At 44.4% G+C, this 12012-nt stretch overlaps 1 pseudogene; it reads right to left on the bottom strand.

Annotated features, from left to right (window-relative positions):
- Positions 1-1165: 1165 nt before the first annotated feature.
- LOC135542924 (interleukin-18 receptor 1-like) overlaps positions 1166-12012 on the bottom strand; it is an 11437-nt pseudogene continuing 590 nt past the window's right edge.

The following is a 12012-nucleotide window of genomic DNA, read 5'->3' as shown; positions in this document are numbered from 1 at the left end:
CTAGACAAGCAGAGTCAATGGGTCTTAAAGTAGCTGTCCAGTGAAAATCTAAGCCCACACCATTCTGTTGCTGGGTTAAGCCCACACCATTCTGTTGCTGGGGTAAGCCCACACCATTCTGTTGCTGGGGTAAGCCCACACCATTCTGTTGCTGGGGTAAGCCCACACCATTCTGTTGCTGGGGTAAGCCCACACCATTCTGTTGCTGGGGTAAGCCCACCATTCTGTTGCTGGGGTAAGCCCACACCATTCTGTTGCTGGGGTAAGCCCCACCATTCTGTTGCTGGGGTAAGCCCACACCATTCTGTTGCTGGGGTAAGCCCACACCATTCTGTTGCTGGGGTAAGCCCACACCATTCTGTTGCTGGGGTAAGCCCACACCATTCTGTTGCTGGGGTAAGCCCACACCATTCTGTTGCTGGGGTAAGCCCACACCATTCTGTTGCTGGGGTAAGCCCACACCATTCTGATGCTGGGGTAAGCCCACACCATTCTGTTGCTGGGGTAAGCCCACACCATTCTGTTGCTGGGGTAAGCCCACACCATTCTGTTGCTGGGGTAAGCCCACACCATTCTGTTGCTGGGGTAAGCCCACACCATTCTGTTGCTGGGGTAAGCCCACACCATTCTGTTGCTGGGGTAAGCCCACACCATTCTGATGCTGGGGTAAGCCCACACCATTCTGTTGCTGGGGTAAGCCACACCATTCTGTTGCTGGGGTAAGCCCACACCATTCTGTTGCTGGGGTAAGCCCACACCATTCTGTTGCTGGGGTAAGCCCACACCATTCTGATGCTGGGGTAAGCCCACACCATTCTGTTGCTGGGTAAGCCCACACCATTCTGATGCTGGGGTAAGCCCACACCATTCTGTTGCTGGGGTAAGCCCACACCATTCTGTTGCTGGGGTAAGCCCACACCATTCTGTTGCTGGGGTAAGCCCACACCATTCTGATGCTGGGGTAAGCCCACACCATTCTGTTGCTGGGGTAAGCCCACACCATTCTGTTGCTGGGGTAAGCCCACACCATTCTGTTGCTGGGGTAAGCCCACACCATTCTGTTACTGGGGTAAGCCCACACCATTCTGATGCTGGGGTAAGCCCACACCATTCTGTTGCTAAGCCCACACCATTCTGTTGCTGGGGTAAGCCCCACCATTCTGTTGCTGGGTTAAGCCCACACCATTCTGATGCTGGGGTAAGCCCACACCATTCTGTTGCTGGGGTAAGCCCACACCATTCTGTTGCTGGGGTAAGCCCACACCATTCCAACACAGACAAGCTGCTTTTTAACTTAATTTTAAAAAAACATTGGAAGGAAAACTATTTCACTCTTACAGGTAAAAATGGCACATTAATCACATTAGATGCATTTATTTCACTCATCTTCACCCCGGAGCAGGGTTGGGGGTGAAGATAATTGAAAATAGATGCCATTATATCATTTGAATTTGAGTTTACTTTGTGAATTGACTGAACCCAAACCCTGCCCTGGAGCCTATATAATCACAGAATGGTCCTCTCGTCCTTCGGGGGCGCTGTCTGGTCGTGGCAGGCATATGGTAGCGCAGCTCCTTCCAGAATGCTGAGGAGAGGGGTTTGGAGTGGGAGCCCCTCCAGGTGACGGTGTGTCCTGACTGGGCTAGCAGCCGCTGGGAGGAGGGCCTCATGTAGGAGGGAGTCCAGCTTTTTCAGATCCACCTAAAATGTTTACAGAATAATGTAGTGAATCTTTTGGGGGGGGGGGGGGGGTATCACCAGATCCACCTAAAACGTTTTCAGAATAATGTAGTGAATCTTTTGGGGGGGGGTAGCCTTAGTTGTTAGTTGGTGTAACCTTAGTTGTTACACCAAGAGATCCGAACCCTTTGAACAAGATCACTAGGTGTTGTGTTAAGGCTACAATTACTAATTGAGCTTATGTAGCGCTTTTCATTACAAAATAGAATTTCGAAAAAAAGCACTGAAAACAAACATGCACAACCAATTGTAAAAGTGGAAAAATACAAAGTGTTTCTAGTCAGCTTCGGAAAGGAAAAGTAGTTGAAGCCGTTTCAAAGGAAATGGAATTGTGGGCGTTTTAAAGGAAATGGAGTTGATGCCGTTTGAAAAGTAGTTGAAGCCGTTTTAAAGGAAATGGAATTGAAGCAGAAAGACAGCATGGCACCAGCTCCAGGTCTACCTGTTTATTTAGTTAGATAGACAGCATGACACCAGCTCCAGGTCTACCTGTTTATTTAGTTAGAAAGACAGCATGGCACCAGCTCCAGGTCTACCTGTTTATTTAGTTAGACAGCATGGCACCAGCTCCAGGTCTACCTGTTTATTTAGTTAGATAGACAGCATGGCATCAGCTCCAGGTCTACCTGTTTATTTAGTTAGATAGACAGCATGGCACCAGCTCCAGGTCTACCTGTTTATTTAGTTAGATAGACAGCATGGCACCAGCTCCAGGTCTACCTGTTTATTTAGTTAGATAGACAGCATGGCACCAGCTCCAGGTCTACCTGTTTATTTAGTTAGATAGACAGCATTGCACCAGCTCCAGGTCTACCTGTTTATTTAGTTAGACAGCATGGCACCAGCTCCAGGTCTACCTGTTTATTTAGTTAGATAGACAGCATGGCACCAGCTCCAGGTCTACCTGTTTATTTAGTTAGACAGCATGGCACCAGCTCCAGGTCTACCTGTTTATTTAGTTAGACAGCATGGCACCAGCTCCAGGTCTACCTGTTTATTTAGTTAGATAGACAGCATGGCACCAGCTCCAGGTCTACCTGTTTATTTAGTTAGATAGACAGCATGGCACCAGCTCCAGGTCTACCTGTTTATTTAGTTAGATAGACAGCATGGCACCAGCTCCAGGTCTACCTGTTTATTTAGTTAGAAAGACAGCATGGTACCAGCTCCAGGTCTACCTGTTTATTTAGTTAGAAAGACAGCATGGCACCAGCTCCAGGTCTACCTGTTTATTTAGTTAGAAAGACAGCATGGCATCAGCTCCAGGTCTACCTGTTTATTTAGTTAGAAAGACAGCATAGCATCAGCTCCAGGTCTACCTGTTTATTTGGGAAATTGATTTGACAGGGACAGGTCACCTGTTCACCAACAAATCATCTCAAATGGCACCCTATTCCCCATTATAGTGCACTACTTTAGACCAGGGCCTATAACACTATATAGGGAATAGGGTGCCATTTGGCACCAGCTCCAGGTCTACCTGTTTATTTAATTGTAGACAGCATAGGCAGAACTCAGGTCTCCTGTTTAGGCATAACTACATGGCTGTCTGGGGCTGACTCTGTCTGGATAGAGGATTAGCCAGGTCTACCTGTTTATCCACCAGTGCAGCATGGAGCCCAGTGAGCAGACTATACTGGCTGTCCTGCCCTGGGTTCAGCCCCTGTTTATTGCTGGGCACCAGGATCAGTCTCCGGCTCTGCTCTATTTGACACCCCAGCACCGCCTCAGTCATCCCTGGAAACACAGAGCACATACTTTACTGCCCATACAGATACAGGAACAGAGGTGCCAGGAACAGATACAGGAACAGGAACAGAGGTACAGGAACAGATACAGGTACAGGAACAGGCTGTCTGGGGTACAGGAACAGATACAGGAACAGAGGTACAGGAACAGATACAGATACAGGAACAGAGGTACAGGGACAGATTCAGGACTGCTGGGCACCAGTCGTCTCTGGATAAGAGCGTCTGCCAAATGACTTAAATGTAAATGTAACAGATACAGGTACAGGAACAGGAACAGGTACAGGAACAGATACAGGAACATAGGTACAGGAACAGATACAGGTACAGGGAACAGGTACAGGAACAGAGGTACAGGAACAGAGGTACAGGAACAGATACAGGAACAGAGGTACAGGAACAGATACAGGAACAGGAGGAACAGGTACAGGAACAGATACAGGAACAGTAAACGGGTACAGGAACAGATACAGGAACAGAAACAGGAACAGGTACAGGAACAGATACAGGAACAGGAAGAACAGGTACAGGAACAGATACAGGAACAGGAACAGGAACAGGTACAGGAACAGATACAGGAACAGGAAGAACAGGTACAGGAACAGATACAGGAACAGAGGAACAGATACAGGAACAGAAACAGGAACAGAGGTACAGGAACAGATACAGGAACAGGAAGAACAGGTACAGGAACAGATACAGGAACAGGACGGGTACAGGAACAGATACAGGAACAGAAACAGGAACAGGTACAGGAACAGATACAGGAACAGGAAGAACAGGTACAGGAACAGATACAGGAACAGGAACGGGTACAGGAACAGAAACAGGAACAGAGGTACAGGAACAGATACAAGAACAGGAAGAACAGGTACAGGAACAGATACAGGAACAGAGGTACAGAAACAGATACAGGAACAGAGGTACAGGAACAGATACAGGAACAGATACAGGAACAGAGGTACAGGAACAGAGGTACAGGAACAGATACAGGAACAGAGGTACAGGAACAGATACAGATACAGGAACAGAGGTACAGGAACAGATACAGGAACAGGAAGAACAGGTACAGGAACAGATACAGGAACAGGAAGAACAGGTACAGGAACAGATACAGGAACAGGAAGAACAGGTACAGGAACAGATACAGGAACAGGAAGAACAGGTACAGGAACAGATACAGGAACAGGAAGAACAGGTACAGGAACAGATACAGGAACAGGAAGAACAGGTACAGGAACAGATACAGGAACAGATACAGGAACAGATACAGAAACAGGAAGAACAGGTACAGGAACAGATACAGGTACAGGAACACAGGTACAGGAACAGGACGGGTACAGGAACAGATACAGGAACAGAGGTACAGGAACAGATACAGAAACAGGAAGAACAGATACAGGAACAGATACAGAAACAGGAAGAACAGGTACAGGAACAGATACAGGAACAGGAAGAACAGGTACAGGAACAGATACAGGAACAGAGGTACAGGAACAGATACAGAAACAGGAAGAACAGGTACAGGAACAGATACAGGAACAGTACAGGAACAGGTACAGGAACAGATACAGGAACAGGAACAGAGGTACAGGAACAGATACAGAAACAGGAAGAACAGGTACAGGAACAGATACAGGAACAGAGGTACAGGAACAGATACAGAAACAGGAAGAACAGGTACAGGAACAGATACAGGAACAGGAAGAACAGGTACAGGAACAGATACAGGAACAGGGAACAGAGGTACAGGAACAGATACAGGAACAGGAACAGATACAGGAACAGATACAGGAACAGAGGTACAGGAACAGATACAGGTACAGGAACAGAGGTACAGGAACAGATACAGGAAGGAACAGATACAGGAACAGATACAGGAAACAGATACAGGAACAGAAACAGGAACAGGTACAGGAACAGATACAGGAACAGGTATAGATACAGGAACAGGTACAGGAACGGGTACAGATACAGGAACAGAAACAGCAACAGATACAGGAACAGATACAGGAACAGCAACAGATACAGGAACAGGTACAGGAACGGGAAAAGGAACAGATACAGGAACTGAGGTAGAGGAACAGGTAGAGGTAGAGGAACAGGTAGAGGAACAGGTAGAGGTAGAAGAACAGGTAGAGGTAGAGGAACATGTACAGGTAGATGAAAAGGTAGAGGAACAGGTAGAGGACCATGTAGAGGTAGAGGTAGAGGAACAGGTAGAGGTAGAGGAACAGGTAGAGGAACAGGTAGCGGTAGAAGAACAGGTAGAGGTAGAGGAACAGGTACAGGTAGATGAACAGGTAGAGGAACAGGTAGAGGTAGATGAACAGGTAGAGGAACAGGTAGAGGTAGAAGAACAGGTAGAGGTAGAAGAACAGGTAGAGGTAGTGGAACAGGTAGAGGTAGAAGAACAGGTAGAGGTAGAAGAACAGGTAGAGGTAGTGGAACAGGTAGAGGTAGAAGAACAGGTAGAGGTAGAGGAACAGGTACAGGTAGTGGAACAGGTAGAGGTAGAGGAACAGGTAAAGGTAGAAGAACAGGTAGAGGTAGAGGAACAGGTAGAGGTAGAAGAACAGGTAGATGTAGAGGAACAGGTAGAGGGACAGGTACAGGTAGATGAACAGGTACAGGAACAGGTTGAGGTAGAGGCACAGGTAGAGGAACAGGTAGAGGTAGAAGAACAGGTAGAGGTAGAGGAACAGGTACAGGTAGAGGAACAGGTAGAGGACCAGGTAGAGGTAGAGGAACAGGTAGAGGAACAGGTAGAGGTAGAGGACCAGGTAGAGGTAGATGAACAGGTAGAGGAACAGGTAGAGGTAGAAGAACAGGTAGAGGTAGAGGAACAGGTAGAGGTAGATGAACAGGTAGAGGAACAGGTAGAGGTAGAAGAACAGGTAGAGGTAGATGAACAGGTAGAGGAACAGGTAGAGGAACAGGTAGAGGTAGAAGAACAGGTAGAAGTAGAAGAACAGGTAGAGGTAGTGGAACAGGTAGAGGTAGAAGAACAGGTAGAGGTAGAGGAACAGGTACAGGTAGTGGAACAGGTAGAGGTAGAGGAACAGGTAAAGGTAGAAGAACAGGTAGAGGTAGTGGAACAGGTAGAGGTAGAGGAACAGGTAAAGGTAGAAGAACAGGTAGAGGTAGAGGAACAGGTAGAGGTAGAAGAACAGGTAGATGTAGAGGAACAGGTAGAGGAACAGGTACAGGTAGATGAACAGGTACAGGAACAGGTTGAGGTAGAGGCACAGGTAGAGGTAGAGGAACATACAGGTAGATTAACAGGTAGAGGTAGATGACCAGGTGCAGGTAGTGGAACAGGTAGAGGTAGAGGAACAGGTAGAGGTAGAAGAACAGGTAGAGGAACAGGTAGAGGTAGAGGAACAGGTGTAGAGGAACAGTGCATACACACACACACACACACACACACACACACACACACACACACACACACACACCAGTATGAGGAGGAATGTGAGGACAGTGGACTGACTCACCCTCCCCAGGAAGCACGTCACGGTCGTAGAGACACAGGCTGTAACCATACTCCCCCTCCAGCACCTCCTCCACCTGACGCCTGTCCTCCTCACTGACACCTGACTCTGTGTCACTCTTATAACACAGCACATAGGCATCGTAACTCTTCCCATCTGAAACACACCATTCAGGCAAGTTATAACACAGAACATAGACAATGTAACACAGCACATAGGCATTATAACACTGTACATAGGCATTATAACACAGCATTATAACACACATAGGCATTATAACACAGCACATAGGCATTATAACACAGTACATAGATATTATAACACAGCACATAGGCATTATAACCCAGCACATAGGCATTATAACACAGTACATAGGCATTATAACACAGCACATAGGCATTATAACACAGCACATAGGCATTATACCACAGCAGATAGGCATTATAACACAGCACATAGGCATTATAACACAGCACATAGGCATTATAACACAGCACATAGGCATTATAACACAGCACATAGGCATTATAACACAGTACATATGCATTATAACACAGTACATAGACATTATAACACAGCACATAGGCATTATAACACAGCAGATAGGCATTATAACACAGTAAATAGGCATTATAACACAGTACTTAGGTGTTGTTACACATCCCATTTGAAACGAACACAATTCATCCAAATCATGTGGTGAAACACGATCTACAACAAGACTGTTTGCATGAGACATTGGCATGTTTGGCGTTAGGTGTTATTCTCACCAGAGATGTTGTGATGATGCCAACCCAGATCATCTCTGAGAAATAGAATGATGTCCACCTTCAGCTTGACATAGACAACAGTCACCACCACCACCGTTACGACAAAGACCCCCACTATACCCAGCACCAGGAAGTGGAACTGGGGTAGACCTAAAGGGTGACATGAAATACACACACACACACACACACACACACACACACACACACACACACACACACACACACACACACACACACACACACACACACACACACACACACACGGTTATATCAAACCGCTGTTACTGTACAGCAGAAAGAGAAACTGGAGAGAAAAACAAATCACAGAAAATCATCATCATTTCACACAGAAGTGATCATTCTTAATTAAATATGGTAACCTCTTAATTAAATGTCATGGTAGCCTAAGAGCAGAATAGATAATATATTATTGATTAAATGTCATGGTAACCTAAGAGCAGAATAGATCATATATTATTGATTAAATGTCATGGATAATATCCTTGATTAAAGTCAGTAACCAGCAGAAGAGATAATATCTTCTTGATTAAATGTCATGGTAACCTAAGAGCATAAGAGATAATATCTTATTGATTAAATGTCATGGTAACCTAAGAGCAGAAGAGATAATATCTTCTTGATTAAATGTCATGGTAACCTAAGAGCAGAAGAGATAATATCTTATTGATTAAATGTCATGGTAACCTAAGAGCATAAGAGATAATATCTTATTGATTAAATGTCATGGTAACCTAAGAGCAGAAGAGATAATATCTTCTTGATTAAATGTCATGGTAACCTAAGAGCAGAAGAGATAATATCTTCTTGATTAAATGTCATGGTAACCTAAGAGCAGAAGAGAGGATTCTGTGAAATGACCAGTAGAGTTTGATAAAGGCAGACTCTGTAATATTTTTTAATGATTGTAAAGCTAAGATGTCCCTTTAAGAGGCTGCTTGACTTACTCTTCTGTTTGAAGGTGATGGAGACCTTGGAGTTCCCAGATGAAGAATCCACTTGACAGGTGTATGTGTTCCTCAGCTGCTCCTCTGACACCTGCCTGATCACCAGCGATGCCTGGTCATCCTCTCTGGAGAAACAGTCAAGTGTGTTATGTTAAGTGATTTAAAATAGTATTTGAATCCAGCTCTGTTCTGTAGTGAGTGTACTCACTGTGAAACGTTATAAAACACTGGTAGGGTCTTCTGGTTATTCTTCACAAAAGATCTGTTTTCCATCCAGTATAATTGGTCATATTCAGAGGTCAGGACAGCCCTGCAGACCACCACCACAGTAGATCCTGGAGAAAACACATAACATTCACTAACACTTTGCTAGCTACCGCTCATAGAGTGCCGTGTATAAAGTCAGACAGCCTCAGCCACTCCCTGTCACCAAAGGAGTACCCCAAGGCTCAATCCTAGGCCCCACGCTCTTTACATCAACAAATATATGTTTTTTGATCAGTTTAATAACATGCTTAGGGAATGTGACTTTGGGAAAGAGGTCATCTTAATGGGAGATTTTAACATTAATTATGAAGACAAGTCTGTAGGAAAACCCTCAAACGGATCACTAATACCTTTGACCTTACACAGCTAGTTAAAGGGCCAACCAGGGTGACTTGTTGCTCTAAAACACAGATTGATTTGGTGCTCAGTAATAAACCAGAGAGAGTGACTACATCATTCAATATGGTTACTGGGCTATCTGATCATAATCTGACATTTATAGCCAGAAAGCTGTCTAAGAGCAGGTTTAACCTCTCTACTGTTAGAAAGCCGGATCAACTAAGAATACCTAAGAGTGAATTAAACTATTTTGAAAACGCAATTAACTGGAATGGTCCAATACAGACGTAGAAGCTGATAGTGTTTTCTATCCACAATCCAGAATGAGAAAATCAAATCCAAACTTGGCCAAAAGAAAACTATTCCTTGGCTAAATGGAGAAATCTGGAAATTGATGAAAGAAAGAGATTATGCTCTAAAATTAGCCCTAAGATCCAAATTGGAGCATGACAGATGTAGGTTTACCATGTTGAGAAATAAGGTGATGAAAGAAATAAAGACAGACCAAGGCAAACGTTTTTATTAACATAATTGGTGAAGCAAAGGAAATTCTAAATTCATTTGGGAGAATCTACAAAAGTTAACAGGGAAATACCATAGTACACTGCAAAAAGACTATAAATCATGGTGAATAAAAATCTAACACAGGATGCAGTTGAAATAGCAATAGCCTTCAATTCCTACTTTATTAACTCTGTTAGGGTACTGACACAGAACCCCTCCACTGGTTTCTTGGGCTCAGTGCTAGTGAATGACGCTCAACCTGTCTTCATCATAAGGGAGGTTTCTGAGTCAAAGGTGAACAAGGTGATTAGCTCACTAAAGAACTCTAAAGTCAAAGATGTATTTGGGCTGGACTCTACCTTTCTTAAAAACTACAAAGAGTCACTCATTGGCCCCATTACTAAGGTCACCAACACATCTATTGGTCTCGGTGTTTTCCAAAGGGTATGGAAGTCGGCCATAATAACGTCCATCTTTAAATGAGGCGACCCTGCTGACGTGAGTAACTACAGGCCCATTAGTATACTACCTGTGCTGTCGAAGGTTGTTGAAAAGTGTGTAGCAGAACAACTGATTGCCCACCTCAAAAACAGCCACATTACACTCCATGCAGTTTGGCTTCAGAGCGAAACACTCCACAGAAACGGCCAACTGCTTTCTTCTGGAAAATGTGAAGTCAAAGATGGACAAAGGGGGCGTTGTTGGGGCTGTGTTTCTTTTGGCTTTTGATACTGTTAACCATGAGATTCTCATCACAAAATTACCAAGTTCAACTTTTCCCCCGATGCCTTGAGATGGATGAAATCATACCTTGAAGGCAGAACTCAGTGTGTCAGAGTGAGCAATGAGCTGTCGTCCACTCTTAGCTATGATGTGGGCGTGCCCCAAGGGTCAATACTGGGGCCCCTCCTGTTCAGCCTGTACATTAATGATCTGCCTTCTGTCTGTACTGGGTCTGAAGTTCAAATGTATGCAGATGATACAGTGATATATGTGCATGCTTAGAGCAAACAACAAGCTGCACAAGAACACACTACTGTAATGGTCCAGGTTACAAAATGTCTCAGTGACATGCGTTTGCATCTCAATGTGAAAAAAACTGTTTGCATGTTCTTTACAAAGAGGACAACAGATGCTACTGAGCCAGATGTCTATGTGTCAGGGGAGAAGCTCCAGGTGGTATCTGATTTTAAGTACCTTGGCATCATACTTGATTCCAACCTCTCTTTTAAAAAGCATGTGAAAAGGTAATTCAGACAACCAAATTCAACCTAGCTAATTTCCGATTTATACGAAATTGTTTGACTAGAGGTAGCCAAACTGTACTTCAAATCTATGATGCTCCCCCCACTTAACATACTGCTTGACTAGTTGGGCCCAAGCTTGCTGTACACCATTAAAACCTATTCAGTCTGTCTGCAAACTGGCTCTCAAAGTGCTTGATAGGAAGCCCAATAGCCATCATCACTGTTACATCCTCAGAGAAAGCATGAGCTCCTGAGTTGGGAAATCTTGTGCAGTACACTGACGCATGTCTTGTATTCAAGATCCTAAATGGCCTGGGTCTCCCTCCACTCAGTACTTTTGTTAAACTGAAAACCCAAACAAATGGCAAGCAGATCCACAGGTCTGCCATGAGAAGGTGACTGTATAGTTCCCTTAAGGAAAAGCACCTTTAGTAAATCCACTTTCTCTGTGAGAGCTTCCCATGTCTGGAATACACTGCCATCAGACACACATAACTGCACCACCTATCACACTTTCACAAAATGTATGAATACATGGCTAAAGGTCAATGAGATTTGTGATCATAATCCCTAGCTGTGTATTTCCGCATCCATGTTGTATGTTGTCTGTAGCTTGTGAAGTGTGGAAACACTTTGTTGCTTTTATGAATTTTGTCTTGCTGCTTTTTGTTCTATGTTGCTCTGTCTGCATGCTACGTCTTGCTTGTCCTATGTTGCTCTGTCTGTATGCTATGTCTTACTTGTCCTATGTTGCTCTGCGTGTGCTCACTGCTCAATGATTGTCTATATTGTAATTGTTTTTAATGACCTGCCCAGGGACTGCGGTTGAAAATTAGCCGGCTGGCTAAAACCGGCACTTTTACTAAAACGTTGATTAATGTGCTCTGTCCCTGTAAAAAAAAATAAAATAAACTCAAATCGGAGGGCCAGTTGTCCAG

This window comes from Oncorhynchus masou, chromosome 7 (genome assembly GCF_036934945.1).
Source record: "Oncorhynchus masou masou isolate Uvic2021 chromosome 7, UVic_Omas_1.1, whole genome shotgun sequence".
NCBI lineage: Eukaryota > Metazoa > Chordata > Actinopteri > Salmoniformes > Salmonidae > Oncorhynchus > Oncorhynchus masou.
The sequence above is the reverse complement of the archived record's forward strand: the minus strand, read 5'-3'. Positions and strand labels throughout refer to the sequence as shown.